This window comes from Oryctolagus cuniculus, chromosome 7 (assembly GCF_964237555.1).
Source record: "Oryctolagus cuniculus chromosome 7, mOryCun1.1, whole genome shotgun sequence".
NCBI lineage: Eukaryota > Metazoa > Chordata > Mammalia > Lagomorpha > Leporidae > Oryctolagus > Oryctolagus cuniculus.
The window spans coordinates 105,031,137-105,047,818 of NC_091438.1; the positions used below are offsets into that span (position 1 = coordinate 105,031,137).

A 16,682-nucleotide genomic window follows, 5' to 3' on the forward strand; every position below is an offset into this window, starting at 1 on the left:
GAACTCATCCAGAAGAAGGGTTGATTTTGTCCCATGAGTCTGGAGGTTCACAGTGAGGGGGAGGCAGGCCCCACTGTTCTGCCGCTGGTGCCGGCCTGTGCTGGCCAAGTCCCGGGGTGGCACAGGAGATGACATGGCAAGAGTCAGGGAGCTCGCACGTCTGTCTTTAGGGTCTCTTATAGGCACAGGGTGTTTTTTTTTTTTTTAAGATTTTTTTTTTTTTTTTTTTTTTTGACAGGCAGAGTGGACAGTGAGAGAGAGACAGAGAGAGAAAGGTCTTCCTTTGCCGTTGGTTCACCCTCCAATGGCCGCCGCTGCAGCCGGCGCACCGCGCTGATCCTGGCAGGAGCCAGGAGCCAGGTGCTTTTCCTGGTCTCCCATGGGGTGCAGGGCCCAAGCACCTGGGCCATCCTCCACTGCACTCCCTGGCCATAGCAGAGAGCTGGCCTGGAAGAGGGGCAACCGGGACAGAATCCGGCGCCCCAACCGGGACTAGAACCCGGTGTGCCGGCGCCGCAAGGTGGAGGATTAGCCTATTGAGCCACGGCGCCGGCTCTTTAAGATTTTTTAAAATTTATTTGAAAGTCAGTATTACACAGAGAGAAGGAGAGGCAGAGAGAGAGAGAGAGAGAGAGGTCTTCCATCCGCTGGTTCACTCCCCAGTTGGCTGCAGCGGCCGGAGCTGTACTGATCTGAAGCCAGGAGCCAGGAGCTTCCTCCAGGTCTCCCATGCAGGTGCAGGGACCCAAGAACTTGGGCTATTTTTTATTGCTTTTCCAGACCACAGCAGAGAGCTGGATTGGAAGTGGAGCAGCCGGGACTCCAACCGGCACCCATATGGGATGCCGGCCCTGCAGGCAATGGCTTTACCCACCACGCCACAGCGCTGGCCCTAAGGCACAGGGTTTAATCCTGGGACTTCTGCCTAACAACCCACTCCACTGCAATCAACTCCCAAAGACCCCACCTCTAAACACCAGAAGTGGATTGTTTCCACTCTCTCACTGCCATTTGGGATTAAGCTTTGAGATTAAAACTTCTGCATGAGTTCAAGGGCCAAATATCGCAACCAAGTGCCATAGTTTATTCGACAAGGGCAATTCTTGTTATATAGGCAATAGTGAGCCATCAAAGGATTTTGAGGGAAGCAGTGCCATGGCAGAGTTTTGCGTCCAAGGACTTCATGGTCTCATACAACAGGAAGAAGGCAGGGGAGCTACCTATATGTGCTGGAATCATCTGTTTAGGGATGAGGAGATCCCAGCTTGGTTCCCTTGGGGCATGAAGGGTTTTGGTTGCCTGGGTTAAAGCCACTGTGACACGTAGTTTAGAGACCAGCTCTCTCCCAAGGGGCCCTAGGAGGTAGCATTCAAGGTCTTGATGACTTCTGCATCTCCAGGGGCCGTTCTCTGCCAGCTGCAGACCTGGCGTTGGGGGCTGTCTTCACCTGCACCTCCTTCCCCAGGCATGAACCGTGCACACCCAGGCAGCCGATACAGGAACCGCAGGATGTCCATTCATCACCTGGCAAAGAGAAGTGAAGCTGGCAGGCAGACAGCACATTCTAGTGGGAAGATCACACCATGCCCTCCCTGCAGGCGAATTACTGGAGAAGCCAAGTCGTAACCAGAAAGCAGGCATACTCATCCATGCTGAGAAAACCAGCCATCCCGAGGCCCCAGACGTCATACTGGCCCGAGCGACTTCTTCCTCTGTTGAAAACAAATATCCAAGAAGCCAGATTATCCTGGCTGAGGAGACTTAGTGAGCCAGAAGGCAGAGCAAGGTGACACAGAAGCCGTATCGTGCAGCTGTGCTGCCTCGGGCGCTCCCACCCACTACAGCGCTCTCTTGGCCTGGTGGTCCTCAGGTCAGCCTGCCAAGCGTCTTCTCACCGGGACACTGACCGGCCAGAGAGGGACAGCACTGGCCTAGGACACTTGCTGTTTCCTAAGCTTCCGTGGTTGGTCACTTTCCCTCTCTTACTCCCTTACTGTCTCAATCAAATCCAGACACATCTCTCCAAGAACACATTTAGGGGCCGGCGCTGTGGTGTAGTGGGTTGGGCCACCGCCTGCAGTGCCAGCATCCCGTATGCGTGCGGGTTCGAGAACCCGCTGCTCCACTTTCGATCCAGCTCTCTGCTATGGCCTGGGAAAGCAGAAGATATCCCGAGTCCTTGGGCCTCTGCACCCATGTGGGAGACCCAGAAGAAGATCCTGGCTCCTGGCTTCGGATCGTCGCAGCTTCTGCTGTTGTGGCCAATTGGGGAGTGAACCAGCGGATGGAGGACCTCTCTCTCTGCCTCTCTCTCTCTCTCTCTCTCTGCCTCTTCTTCTCTCTCTCTGTGTAACTCTGAATTTCAAATAAATAAATCTTTAAAAAATTTTAAAAAACACATTTAGCACAATGTCTTAGAAGTTTCCTACAAAGAGTTTACCCCAACCACTGTATGTTTGACATGACTTCAAAAATCATGGAAAATTCACATGATCTTTTTTTAAAAGGCAAAGGAGACAGAGACAGGCAGACAAAGATCAGTGTCCCATCTGCTGGTTCACTCCCCGAACGTCTGCAAAAGTCAGGGCTAGACTACGTGGAAACCAGGAGCCACGGAATGCGATCCTGGTCTCTCATGTGGGAGACAGGGACCCAACTACTTGGATCATCGCCTGCTCCTCCCAGTGCACAGCACACATTAAAAAGAAGCTGCGTTTGAGAGCAGAGCTGGGATGAGAACCAGGCAACATGACAGAGGCACAGGCATCCCGAGTGGGGTCTTAACCATGGTCAAACACTGACCACCCACATTATCTTTTCGTTCCATTTTTTCCAAGAACTTTCTGAAGACCTCTTGTATATTTTGTCCTTACAAATTTATTTACAGGTTCATTGGGCTGGCTGTCTCCAGTGCCTTGCAACAGGAGGAAAGATGACTTTTTTTAAAATAAGGAATTTAATTCTCTTTTGGCATCCTGAGCCATGAAACCCTTCCTCCTCCCAGGGTTGGAATAACCTGCAGGCCTGTCCCCAGGACCCTGTGAAGTGAGCTGGATTCAGGTGTTTGACGGAGAAGAAGACAAGAGCCAGCAGCCCAGGCAGGTGACATTTGTGGCCTCAGACATGGGTGGGTTCTGTTGGGTCTGCATTACAAGCCTCGTCATATCACGGAGTTAAGAACACAGACCTTAAGTTGCAGAGAACTGGATTCTATAGGTCCAGCACTCAACCTCTCAGACCCTGATCTTTTGTTTTTCTTTTAAGATTTATTTATTTATTTGAAAGGCAGAGTTACAGAGAGAGAGAGAGGGAGAAGGAGAGAGAGAGAGGGAGAAATCTTCCATCTGCTGGTTCACTCCCCAAATGACCACAATGGCCGGAGCTGCGCCAATCTGAAACCAGGAGCCAGCAGCTAGTTCCTAGTCTCCCACGTGGTTGCAGGGGCCCAAGCTCTTGGGCTATCCTCCACTGCTTTTCCAGGCGCATTAGCAGGAAGCTGGATCAGAAGCAGAGCAGACAGCACTCAAACCAGCACCCATATGGGATGCCGGTGCTATAAGCAGTGGCTTTACCACTATGCCAGAGTGCCAGCCCCTGATCCTGATCTTTAAAATGAGATAATGACACCTGTATCTCCTATAAGCATGAAATGAAATCATCATGCACAGTGCTTGGCACATAATAAACATTCTTCCTTCCTCCTCCTCTTCTCAATTTTTCTTATTACAGGGAATTGTTCCATAGAAACATTAGAATTTCTAGAAAAATGCTAATCTTCTCCACTCCACCCACCCGTCCACCAGACAGTGAGACAGTGAGACAGACCTAGCTATAAAAGTTCTTTCTTTTCCTTTTTTTTTTTTTTACGACATCTTAAACACACCCAAGCATTCACATTTATGGTTTACTTGTAAGATTCATTTAGAACAATGGGATAAAGAAGTGAGGAAATGGGTAGAGAGGAAAGACATTGGCCAGGAGTCAGTAGTTGTTGAACTGGGTCATGGGAACAAGAGAGTTGATTACACCTTTCTTTGTACTTTAGGATATGCAAGAAATTTTCCATATTAAAAAACTTTAAAAGGAAAAAGACCCTTTTTTGATAAAACTTGATTTATAAATATTTATTATTATAAAATAAATTTTAAATGATTATTTATATTTATAAACTTTATTTTTATTTGGAAGGCAGACAGACAGAGACAGAGAGAGCTCTTCCATCCCCTGGTTCATTCCCCAAATGCCAAGAGCAGAAGTAGAACTCAAACCCAGGCACTCTCGTATGGGACATGAGTCCCAAGCAGCATTTTAAGCCCCTGGGCCAAACGCCCATCCCCAGGGAAAATCTCCACATGTTGTTATGCACGGAATGCTGTTCTTAGAAAATCCACCGCTGAGAAATTTAGTCTGGTGAGAGAAGCCGCCAAGTGAACGGTCATTTCACATGGATATGGCACGGTGAGGGTGCGGCGGTGTGCCTGATTGCCCAACAGGCATCTAACCCAGCCTGCAGGAGAGGAAGCTGGCGTCTGGGCTGATGCTCCTGTCCTAGCCCACCTGGCCGACACGGACAAATGCTTGGGAGAGGGGCAGGCAGTGCAGAGAAGCACAGGCTCGGAGACCTCCGCTGGTCCACACCTGCTTCAAGAGTCGCCTCTTTTATTTTTAAAGATTCGTTTATTTGACAGGCGGAGATACAAAGGGAGAGACACAGAGAGCAAGATCTTCCATCCTCTGGTTCACTCCCCAAATGGCTGCAAGGTTGAAGCCAGGAGCTTCATCCGGGTCTCCCACATGGGTGCAGGGGCCCAAGTGCTTGAGCCATTTGCCCCTGGCTTCCCAGCCACATTAGCAGTGAACTGGATGGGACGTGGAGCTGCCAGGAATCCAATCGGGGTCCATACGGGGCGCAGGTGTCGCGAGCAGCGGCTTAACCTGCTGCGCCACAAGGGAGGAGCCACTTCTGCATCCTTCTCCCTTTCAGCCTTAGGAGCCTTCGCCTAAGTTGCCTCTCCCTTAGCCCTTTTCCTGCTGAATAAAGTGCTCACGGGAAGCCGTCCGCGGAGACGGAGTTCCTGAAAGCCTCCTGTAACTCACAGCTCCCAGAAGCAGTTCTGGACGGAATAGCCGGTCTGCCTGTCTACCAATGATAGTGGCGCCCCCGTGTGGCAGTAATGCCAACACGGCCTGCCAGCCTTGAACTTCAGCAACAACTTGACTGGTAATTTGAGAAACTTCTCATTTCTTCCGTATTTGCATACAAGCACGATTTGACTGAGATATTTCTAACACGCTGTTTCAAATCCATAGTGTGATCTGAATTTGCATGACGCTGGGCTGCTGGGCTGTGAACCCTCTGACAGGGTCTTCTCCTTTCCTCCCACGGAATAGCTGGAGAGCCGACAGAAGGCGGGGAGAGGAAGGGTCAGAGACTGTTTGCCCTTCCCCTTCCTCCACGCCCCAGGGCCGGTGGCGCGTCATCTGAGGGCTGCCCTTAATGGTCAGCTCTCCTGTGTCGTGCAGTAGGTGACATATAAGGCAGGTGAAACCCTCCCCCTTCCCATCTACAGTCTAGGACCAGCCCTGCCAGCTTGACCTCCCAAGGGTCACAGAAGGGTTACCGTGCAGGAGAAAGCTCCCTGAGCACCGTGAAGAAGCCGTGGACACACGTCAGGGCGTTATCACAGCCGGCCGGCGGGCACGGCGGCGTCGGCTTCCTGGCACCTCCTCGTGACTCACCAGCTTCCCCCGAACCTGCCCCCCACCCCTCCCCCGGGGAGGGCCTGCGAGTTGCTGAGCAACTGACTGTTTGTCCGTCGCTCTGAAGAGGCGGAGGCCTTGACCCACCAGGGATCACTTCCTGTTAGATGACCTCTTTGCACAGGTGCAAAGAAGAGCCAAGATGGACTTTATCTTTTTAATTTTCTTCTAAGTACAGAAAATAAAAGGTAAAAGCTCCCATTTTTTCCGAATAGGAAGGTACTTCCAAAAGTTTGTGGAAAAACAGAATTAAAAAGTTTATTTTGGTGCAAAAAATTAGAAATCCATGTGTAGTTTTTTCATAATATGCCTTTTCCATGACCTTTTGGGAGACTCCCTCCTATGCATGAATTTTTTTTTTTTTTTTTTTTTTTTTGCACTAAAATGAACCCATCTCTTACTTCCATTCCAGACTTTTTGAAGTGTCCTCGTGCCACTGCCCCATTGCCCAGAGGCAGCTTCTGGTAACCGTAGGGGCTGTATTTTTCCAGCTTTGACTCAGAAAGAGAAATGGATAGACAGACCTTTCTGGGCAAGCTCTCGTGACTTCTTCATTTTTCGCTTAACCATCAGTAGTAGGGTTTCTTTAAGAGTAGAATTCTTAAAAAGAAATGAGGAAGGAAACATACAAATCTGGGGCCAGCACTGTGGTACACTGGGTAAGGCTGCCGCCTGCAGTGCCAGCATGCCATATGGGTGCCAGTTTGAGTCCCAGCCATTCCACTTCCGATCCAGCTCTCTGCTATGGCCTGGGAAGGCAGTGGTAGATGACCCAAGTCCTTGGGCACCTGCACTCACATGAGAAACTTGGAAGAAGTTACTGGCTCCTGGCTTCAGATAGGTGCAGCTCCGGCTGTTGTGGCCAATTGGAGAGTGAACCAGCGGATGGAAGACCTCTCTCTCTCTCTCTCTAACTGCCACTCCTTCTCTCTCTGTGTAACTCTAACTTTCAACTAAATAAATGAATCTTTAAAAAAAAAAAAAAGGAAAAAAGAAACATCAAAATCTTCACAAGAGGTCTGCTCATTCCAGTGTGTTTCTGAAGTCAAAGCCTGGAGTTGGAACGCCAGCCTGGCACCTGGGGAAGGACCTACCCTGTCTGCACCTTGATCGTATGAGCTGCCTGAACCAGGGCAGTCAGTATTCCCTGGACGAGGCCTAACACAAGTCAGTGTTTGCTGAGTGAATAAAGGAGCGAACGCGCCCATGATGACCCCAGGACTCACGCCAAAGTAACTGATGAGTTAGACCCTCCAGCTGCTTCTGAGCCTGCGGGTGCCTTGCTCAGCCAGCGCTTTCACACGCTGCGTCATTCTAGTCCCACCACAGTCCTCTGATGTCTGCTGCATCTGAGTTGCCAGCGCGAGTCTGGAAGCCCAGAGTTTCTGTTGCACCCCACTCCATATTCTCCAATGCCACCCTTTGTGTGTACCGTGCTCCAAGGCGAAGGGGAGCGAGTTAGCTTCTCCTCCACTTTGAGCTGTGAGCTGAGCCGGCTGCTTTAGGTCTGCCTTGCAATGTCGAGCAGTAAACCTTACAGGTTTGTGAATCCATCTTCCGCCATCTGCTGGATGAATCCAACATTTCAGGGCTGTTCTCCATCAGCCATCCTAACAGTTTCCCTCTAGGAAGCACCAGCCTGATGCAATTTACCCAGTTCATTTCTGTGGCTCCCTGAAGCAGCCCTGGTCAGGAAGGTCCAGATCCTCTTCCCATTTTCGTTGAGCGAGCGGAGGCACACAGGGACTAGATAACTCACCCTCTGGGCGTGAGTCTCCCAAACTGCCGCAAACTGGGTAGAGCTTTTTCCCTCACAGTCCCCCAGTCCAGAAGTTCAAAATCAAGGTGCCGGCAGGCTCACACCCCCTCTCATGTCCCTAGCGGACAATCGTTCCCTGCCTCTTCCAGCTCTGGTGGCTGCCTCATTCTGGTTTCTGTCCATCTTCACACGGCCTTCTCCTCTTCTTCTGTTTGTCATCAATGTGGGGACCACAAGGATAATCCCCAGTGAGCTTTCTCACAATCCTTAACATCTATAGAGAGATTTTTTCCCAAATAAGCTCACACTCGCATGTTTCTGGGGTGAAGAATGGAGGCCACTCCTAACATTCAGTCATTCAACCCACTACCCTATGTTACACAGTTGATAAGTTACAGAGCTGCAACTGCACCCTAAGTCTATCTGACTCCAAAACCTGTGCTCTTAGTCATTGCTAGAGGCATAAAGTTTGTCACTAGCAACGCTCACCTCTACCTCTCAAGCCTACCATTTTAAAAACATTTATTTGATAGGCAGAGTGATGGGTAGGGGTGTGTGTGGAGTGGGGGTGGGGAGAGAGAGATCTTCTGTCCAGTGGTTCACTCCCTAAATGGCTGCAACGACTGGGCTGGGCCCAGCCAATTGCCTGGAATTCCATCCATGTCTCCCATGTGGATGGCAGGGGCCTAAGCACTTAGGATGTCTTCTGCAGCTTTCCCTGGTGCATCAGCAGGGGGCTGGATTAGAAATGGAGCGGCCAGCTGGTGCCGTGGCTCACTTGGCTAATCCTCCGCCTGTGGCGCCGGCACCCCGGGTTCTAGTCCCGTTTGGGGTGCCGGGTACTAGTCCTGGTTGCTCCTGTTCCAGTCTAGCTCTCTGCTGTGGCCCGGAAGGGCAGTAGAGGATGGCCCAAGTGCTTAGGTCCCTGCACCCGCATGGGAAACTGGGAGGAAGTACCTGGCTCCTGGCTTCGGATCAGCGCAGGGCGCCAGCTGTAGCGGCCATTAGGGGAGTGAACCAACAGAAAAAGGAAGACCTTTATCTCTGTCTCTCTCTCACTGTCTATAACTCTCTCTCTCTCTCTCTCTCTCTCTCTCTCTCTCACTGTCTATCTCTTACTGTCTAACTATGCCTGGCAATAAATAAGTAAATAAAAGAAACAGAGCAGCCATGACTCAAACCAGAGGAGGGTGCTTCCATCCACAAGGTCACTCTCCAGATGCCCACAACAGTTGGGGCTGGGTCAGACGGAATCCAGGAAAGGGTAACTCAGTCCTGTTCTCCCACATAGGTGGCAGGGCCCCAAGTATTTGAGCCATCTCCTGCTGCCTCCCAGGGTGCCCATTGGCAGGACCCTGGAGCAGAAGGTAGAGCCATGCCTGCGATCAGGCGTCCCGCATGGTATCTTAACCAATGGGCCAAATACCCGCCCCTAACTGACCATTGTAGGCACCTTCATTTCTCCTTCCAGTGAAGTTTGATCCCCTGCAAAAAAAAAAAAAAAAAAAAAAAATCCTTGCACCCTGAGACTTTCCCCTGGTGTCTGTGCTTAGGGTGTCCATGCAATTTATTTTCCAAATGAGGTTGTACTGCAATATGAAAGAATAAAAATGGGAGATGATGGTTAGCTACGTTGTGATAACTGGCATAAGCCAGGGCAGCGCAGGGCAAACCTGCCTTCAGGGAGTCCCCCTCACCACCTCGCTATGCCCTCTGCCCCTCCCCCGCTGGCTTCCACTCCTCGGAGTTTTCGCTCCTGCATTCCATAGTACACCCCGACCCAAACGGAGAGCAGGACACCAGGAGGCCCAGCAGACAGACCTGATCCCTGATTTCTGGGGTCATTTTTATAAAATGCTAGTTAACCACGACCTGTGCCAGGCATCACCAGGACACAACCCCTTCCTGGAAGGAGTTGGCAGGCTGCCAAACAAGCTGGACCGACAGCCGCAGGTGCCAACGTGCAGGAAACGCACCACCTGCAGAGCAAATGTCCCCGCCTGCTAACCGAAGAGGCTCAGTGAGGGCCAGGGGAAAGGAGGCGGCACTGGTGCAGGGCGTGCCCCGAGTTCTGTCAGCGTTCCATCACGCGGCCGTCACAGTTCTAGGAGGAAGATACGCACGGGCCCACAGACCGCTATCAGAAATCCTAGAGGCCAGATCGGTGTTGGAACTCAGAAATCTCCGGATTGTAGAGAAATAAGATGTTGCGAGTACCGTGTAGCGCGCACCACTGCTGGCGGGCTCTGGTGCCGCGTAACTACTGCTGGGATTCCTCCGCAGCAACGCATGCGCACGAAACATAACACAGACACGAAAAGCCCCGTCACGCAGCCTGGCACTCCAGAGAGTGTATTCTGTCCTAAATAACTCAAGACCGTTGGATCTCACTGCCATATGCGTGAAGAAAAGAATGCTCGTTTTCATAGTTTTTAGATTTGAAGGTTGGGATAAGAGACTCTAGGGCTGTAGTTTTTTGCTCCTATTTGTAGATAAAGAAGCCGAGGCTTGGGGCTGGAGCTGTGGTGTAGGGGGTAAAGCCACCCGCTGCAATGCCAGTATCTCAAAAGGGAGCAGGTTTGAGTCCCGGCTACCCCACCTCCGATCCAGCTCCCTGCTAATGACCCGGGAAAAGCAGTGAAGGGATGGTCCAAGTGCTTGGGCCTCTGCTACCTACATGGGAGAACTGAATGAGCTCCTGGCTCCTGGCTTCAGACTGGTCCAGCCCTGGCCGTTGCAGCCTTGTGGGGAGTGAACCAACGGATGGAAGAGCTTTCTCTCTCTCTATCTCTCTCTCCTCCCTCTCCCTATCTCTCTCTCCTCCCTCTCCCTCTCTCTTTCTCTATAACTCGGACTTTCAAATAAATAAATAAATCTTCAAAACAAAACAAACAAACAAACGAAAAAATGCTGTGGCTCAGAAGAGTTAAGAAACCTGCCCAGGACACACTGTAAGCAGGGGAGCGGCTGGAATGAGAACCTGCATCTGTGGGCGTGGCTTACCCACAGCATCATCTCAGGGTTGCATTCGGTTAGGCCCCCAGAGCCCGACCAAGCCAGGTGCAGTAGCAAGGCTTTGAAAATAACACAGGCTGCTGCTGGCACTCGTCCGGGTGCCAGCACCTGAGGCCAGGCCTGAAGCTCCACGAGCAGGCGCGATCCTTCTGCCTCCCTGTGTTTGTCTGGAAGTCTGAATCTTTCATAAGGAGGAGGGGTGCAGTGCCTACTGGTGAACGCGGGCGGGACTTTTAATGAGAAAGTCATGCATATGACAATGCCGGCAGAGTTGCCTACACAGCAAAAAAAGAAACAGTGCCTCTTTGTTGATCTACTTCAAACGCATGTACAATTTTATAACTTTGTCCAAAGGAAATAAAGTCCCCAGGGAGGAATACGTATTCCTAATAGCATCTTTAAAATCATCTAATAGAAATGAAAATATGCAGAGCTGGTACTGTAGGTTAAGCCCCTGTCTGTGGCCCCGGCATCCCACATCAGCACCAGTTCGAGTCCCAGCTGCTCCTCTACCCATCCAGCTCCCTGCTGATGGTCCGGGAAAACAGCTGAAGATGCCCAGGTGCTTGGTACCCTGCATGCATGTGGGAGACCAGGAAGAAGCTCTGGATCCAAACTTGGTATCAGCCCAGCTCCAGCCATTGCAGCCATTTGGAGAGTGAAAAGTGGGTGGAAGACCTCCCTCTCTGTGTCTCCCTCTCTCTCTCTGTAACTCTGACTCTCAAAAAAATAATGAAAAGATCCATCTAAGAATAATTTTGAATATTTACTTCTTTTTTATCATTTATTTGAAAGTGTGACACAGAGAGAGAAGGGGAGAGAGAGAGAGAGAGAGAGAGAGATTTCTTCTATCTGATGGTTCACTCCCCAATTGGCCACAGTGGCTGAAGCTGCACCAATCCGAAGCCAGGAGCTTCCTCTGGGTCTCCCATGCAGGTGCAGGGGCCCAAGGACTTGGGCCATCTTCTACTGCTTTCCCAGGCCATAGCAGAGCTGGATCAGAAGTGGAGCAGCCGGGTCTCGAACTGGCACCCATATGGGATGCCGGAACTGCAGGCGGTGGCTTGACCCGCTACACCATGGCGCTGGCCCCAAATATTTACTTCTTAATTGATAAGGCTGAATTAGACTCTCTGCCCACCTACCCTCTACACACACACCCTACGTGCCCCATCTCTCTCTCTCTCTCTCTCTCTCTCTCTCACACACACACACACACACACAGACACAGTGTTCATTGTATGGTTGGTTGGTAGAAATTTTGTCTTTCTTTCCCCTTTGCTAAGAGCTGGACTGCTGAACTCTGCTCACGTTGCTAACCCCAGTCATATCCAGCAGGCCAAGGCCTCCGCCTTACCAGGTTTAAACATTACTTCACTGCATGCCAACACAGTTGGGTCTTCCTTGCCCAGTTAAGCCTTTCAGCCTCTCCTCACCACTAGGGTTTTGCTTGTTTGTTTGTTTATCACTGTTTTGTCTCTTGACACAAAGGAAGTCCTATAGACTAGAGGTTCAGCTGGGTGGTTTCGGTGTCCCTACCTCACACTGTCTCACACTGGGTTCAGTTCCTGGCCCTGACTCCTGCCTCCGTTTCCCTGCTCATGCAGGCTCTGAGAGGCAGCGGTGCTGGCTCAAGTCATTGAGTCCCTGCCGCTCATGTGGAAGCCCTGGGGTGGGACCCTGGCCCCCAGCTTCAGCCCCAGCCTAGTCCCAGCTGCTGTGGGCTTTGGGTGGTGAACCAGAGGACAGTCTCTCTCCCTGTCTCTCTCTTCCTCTCTAATAAATAAATTAAATTTTAAAAAAATGTCATACTTAGAGAATTCCCTTAACAGATAAGTTTTGTATTTTTCTCACGCTTCATCAATGAGAAAAAACACAACAGCTTACCTTAAATAACCCAGAATTTTCCATTCAGATTGAAACAACAGTTATGATAATCACTGCTTCTCTTGATTGAGAGGTTTCTGTGCCAAGCATCTCCTTACAGGCTGCGTAACTTATTTTGGGAGAATGTGAGTGACAAGAACTCGCATTTCATGACTATCCTCTGCGACATGCTAATAACAACACTTATGTCATCTTTTCATGTGCCAGACCCCTTCTGAGTGCCTTCCATATGTAATCCTCTCATGGCTGCCCACACAGCAACCCAATGAGGTAGAGCTCTGCGTTGTGCTGTCTTACAGATGGAGAACCCTAGAGCCATGGAGGCTAAGGACCTGGTCAAGGTCACATGCGAGTAGGCAATCAAGCTGGAATTATGATTGACACTCTCAGGCCCTGAAGTCCAAGTTCTTCCTTGCTGCAGTGGGAATGTTTTACTTCTAGAAACAGGGGCCATGCCTTATGGACCCCTGTATCTCAGTACCCAGATGCTGATTAGCTGTTTGAGGAAGGAGAGGAGAATGTGAGAGAGAGAGAGAGAGAGAGAGAGAGAGAGAAAGAATGGAAGGGAGGAGGACGAGAGGAGGGAGGGAGCAGTTGCAGGGGCACACCCACATGGAAATGAGGCCAGGCCCACTGGGTAACAGACCTCTGCCTTATGAGCAGAAGAGCTGAGGCACACGTGGTTCGTGGGCTGCTGGACTTTCTGCTGAAAGCCCACAGGAGCAGAACACGTCGTGACTTCACCAATGGCACCTGAGCAAGGCTCATCAGAGTCTTTATGATTCCATCGTCAGGATCCAAATCCCCGACACAGTGTGCAGGTGCAATCTGGGGACACAGCAGAGTTAGGTGGGCCACGGCTATTCCACTGGGTCCACTCTCCAAGTATGCAGTCTTTTTTAATTTTTTAAAGATTTATTTATTTGAAAGGCAGAGTTACAGAGAGGCAGAGGGAGCTAGAGAGAGATGTCTTCCATCTGCTGGTTCACTCCCCAGATGGCCACAATGGCTGGAGCTGGGCTGATCTGAAACCAAGAACCAGGAGCCAGGAGCTTCTTCCAGGTTTCCCACGTGGGTGCAGGGGCCCAAGGACTTGGGCCATCTTCTGCTGCTGTCCCAGGCCATAGCAGAAAGCTAGATAGGAAGTGGAGCTGCCAGGACCCAAACTGGTACCCATATGGGATGCCGGCACTGCAGGTGGTGGCTTTATCTGACATGCCACAGCACTGTGCCACTTTTCTATTTTTAAGGAAGCATTTGGTGCTGCAGATTGTCAAGACTATGCTAATGCAGCACAAAAACCAGACTGCGAGGTGTGACGAGAAGGTAAGGAAAACAACTGGCCTACTTCTTCTGGGTTCCAGAATACCTGTCACACCTAATGAATGTAAACAGCATGTTATATGGGAGTTCTCTGTTTACTTCCATCTCTGCTACTAGCACAAGTGTTCCTGAGATGCAAGGACCTTGTGACTCATCCTTACTTTGGTCAGTGGTTAAACATGAGGCCTGGGGAGTCGGATTGCCTGAGCTAACACTGACTCCATCACTCACTGTGTGACATAATGGGCAAGTTACTTATACTCTCTGAACCTCTGATTTCTTATTTGCTAAACAAGAAGTAATAGGGGCTAGCATTATGGTCCAGCAGGTTAAGCCCCCACTTGCTATGCCAGCATCCCATATCAGAGGGCAATCCAGCTCCCTACTAATGCACCCATGAAGGTAGCAGATGATGACCCAAGGACTTGGGTCCCTGCCACCCATGTGGGAGACCCGAATGGAGTTCCAGGCTTCTGATTTCACCTTGGCACAAAACCTGGCTGTTGCAGCCGTTTCGGGGAATGAACCAGGGCATGGGAGATATCTCTCTCTCTCCCTCTCTCTCTTTTTTTACAGGCAGAGTGGACAGTGAGAGAGAGAGACAGAGAGAAAGTCTTCCTTTGCCATTGGTTCACCCTCCAATGGCCGCCGCAGCCGGTGCGCTGCGGCCGGCGCATTGCGCTGATCCGATGGCAGGAGCCAGGTGCTTCTCCTGGTCTCCCATGGGGTGCAGGGCCCAAGCACTTGGGCCATCCTCCACTGCACTCCCTGGCCACAGCAGAGAGCTGGCCTGGAAGGGGGGCAACAGGGACAGAATCCAGCGCCCGGACAAAGACTAGAACCCAGTGTGCTGGCGCCGCAAGGCGGAGGATTAGCCTAGTGAGCCGCGGCGCCGGCTCTCTCTCTTCTCTCTCTCTCTCTTTCTCTCTCTCTCTCTATGTCTGTGACAGTGCATTTCAAATAAATAAATTTTTGAACAAAATAGGAAGTACTAATTATTTCCATCAGGGAATTCCTTCAGTCACTCAACAAAGATCTCTGGCAGTTGCCCAATGGGAGGAGTTGCACTTGAGATAAGACCTACCAGGGAGAAGGGAAAGAAAATGGCACTGAAGTGGCATTTTGCATGCATTATTTCATGCAAACTTGATGATGAAGTGGGAGTTTATGTCATCTTTTCAGTGCAGTTCCTGGCTCATATTGCGTGCGGAAAAGGAGACAGCTACATTTCCTAATACCTATACTTCCCTTCTTTAGTAATAATGCCATCGAAAATTTGCTGGGGTATGTGTCAAGTTTTAGAAAGATGCTTTGGCATACTGTGGAGAGATGATGAGTTGCAGGTAACTGAAGGCAGATGTCTGCCTACCAAGGTCATTGCCAAGGTCAGTGTGGGAGGAACACTGAGCACGCCCTTGGTGGTAAAGCAGCAGGATGCTTCCAGGATAGAGTCACCCAGATATTAGGATTGGTCTGGGGTGAGAGGGAGGCAGACAGAGAGGGAGAGGGAGGAGACCGGGCAACACCCTGGTAATGGTGACAATGCACTGAGCTGGAGAAGCAGGAGGAGGAACTGGTTTGGCAGGCAGGTGACCAGTGTGGTTAAGGACACGTTAGGGTGGGGATGGGGGAGCCTGGAATATGGGCATCTGGGTGTTCAGCCAAGTTCCTTTGTTCTGCACCTCTGTGCTATGGTGTTTCATCATCTGTAAAAGTCCTGAAAAAGGCTTTGCAAAGAGCACCCAAAAATCCTGAGCCTGGAAGATCAAAACCACCTGCAGAGCCAGCAGCCCACAGGAGCCCTCAGGTCGCTTTCCTGCCCTTCCTGGTTTGCTTTCCAAGCTGGCAGCTCAGACGGCCTCACCCCAGAGCAGCTCCCCAGGCAGGAGACAAAAGGTGTGTATCAACAGCACGGGACGGCTGTGTCCACCGGGCAGCAGGGGTCTCTATGAAACACTCGGTCACAGTGTGCCAGATTTTTTGCTTTTATCCACTTTTTCAGTGAAAACAGCTACTGAAAGTGAGTTGAACAGCCGGCTAATCAGAGTCCTTTCTCCATTGCAATTCTGCCCCCTACAGTTCTTTCCTTGGAACTGAATTTTGTACTAACTGAGCCCATCCAGTCTCCTAAAACTACAAAGGATCTGAAGCAAGTCCATCCCCACCCCCTAGAACCCTGACCTCAGCCAAGGAGAGGTCAAATGCAAGGATAGGTAACTTTCTTTGTTGGCAGTGAGCTTCAAGAGGTGAGCCCACAATCTTGGAGACACGCCTAGAATTTGACCAGTGCTTGCTAAAATTTGTCACTGCACTATATCCTCCACATGGATAATCTCATGTAACCCTTAGGCCAAAACTAAGCTGTGGGTTGGAGGATAAGCAGCTTGCTTAAATCACACCATTTTAACTGATGAAAATGGGAATTCTGACCAACCCTGTCATACCCCAGTCCCCAGGGCTTACCCACCAGCAGTCCAGGATGCCCTTCCCCACTGTTACGACCACAGTTCACATTGTTGTGTAAGTCCTGGTCCTCTGGCTCAGTTTGCTCTCCTGGGAACTTGTGCTTTACCTGTGGGCTCCGTTTTACCTAAAGGGATGTGTGTCGCTTCCAATCATCCACCCTGGGTTAATAAAAGTTAAAGTCTTGGCTGTGAAGCCACTCAGTAGAGTTGTCACTGGATCTACCTGCTGTCCAGAACTACTCAGTGGGGTAGAAAGAGGTGACCAGTTGTGTCATGCTGGCTCCACAAAATGACCTTCTCACACACAGAGCAGTGCTGGAGCCAGCGCTGTGGCATAGAGGGCCAAGCCTCCACCTGCAGTGCCAGCATCCCATATTGGTGCCAGTTTGTATCCTGGCTGCTCCTCTTACAACCCAGCTCTCTGCTATGGCCTGGGAAAGCAGTAGAAGATGGCCCAAATTTTTTGGGTCCCT

At 50.7% G+C, this 16,682-nt stretch overlaps 1 long non-coding RNA gene across 1 annotated transcript; it reads right to left on the reverse strand.

The window, feature by feature from the left end:
- Positions 1–1,063: 1,063 nt before the first annotated feature.
- LOC103350155 (uncharacterized) lies at positions 1,064–5,743 on the reverse strand. The gene is made up of 3 exons (XR_518242.4): positions 5,622–5,743; positions 1,644–1,712; positions 1,064–1,524 (listed from the first exon to the last, which is right to left on the reverse strand). It is a non-coding gene; the product is annotated as an uncharacterized lncRNA (long non-coding RNA).
- Positions 5,744–16,682: the final 10,939 nt, after the last annotated feature.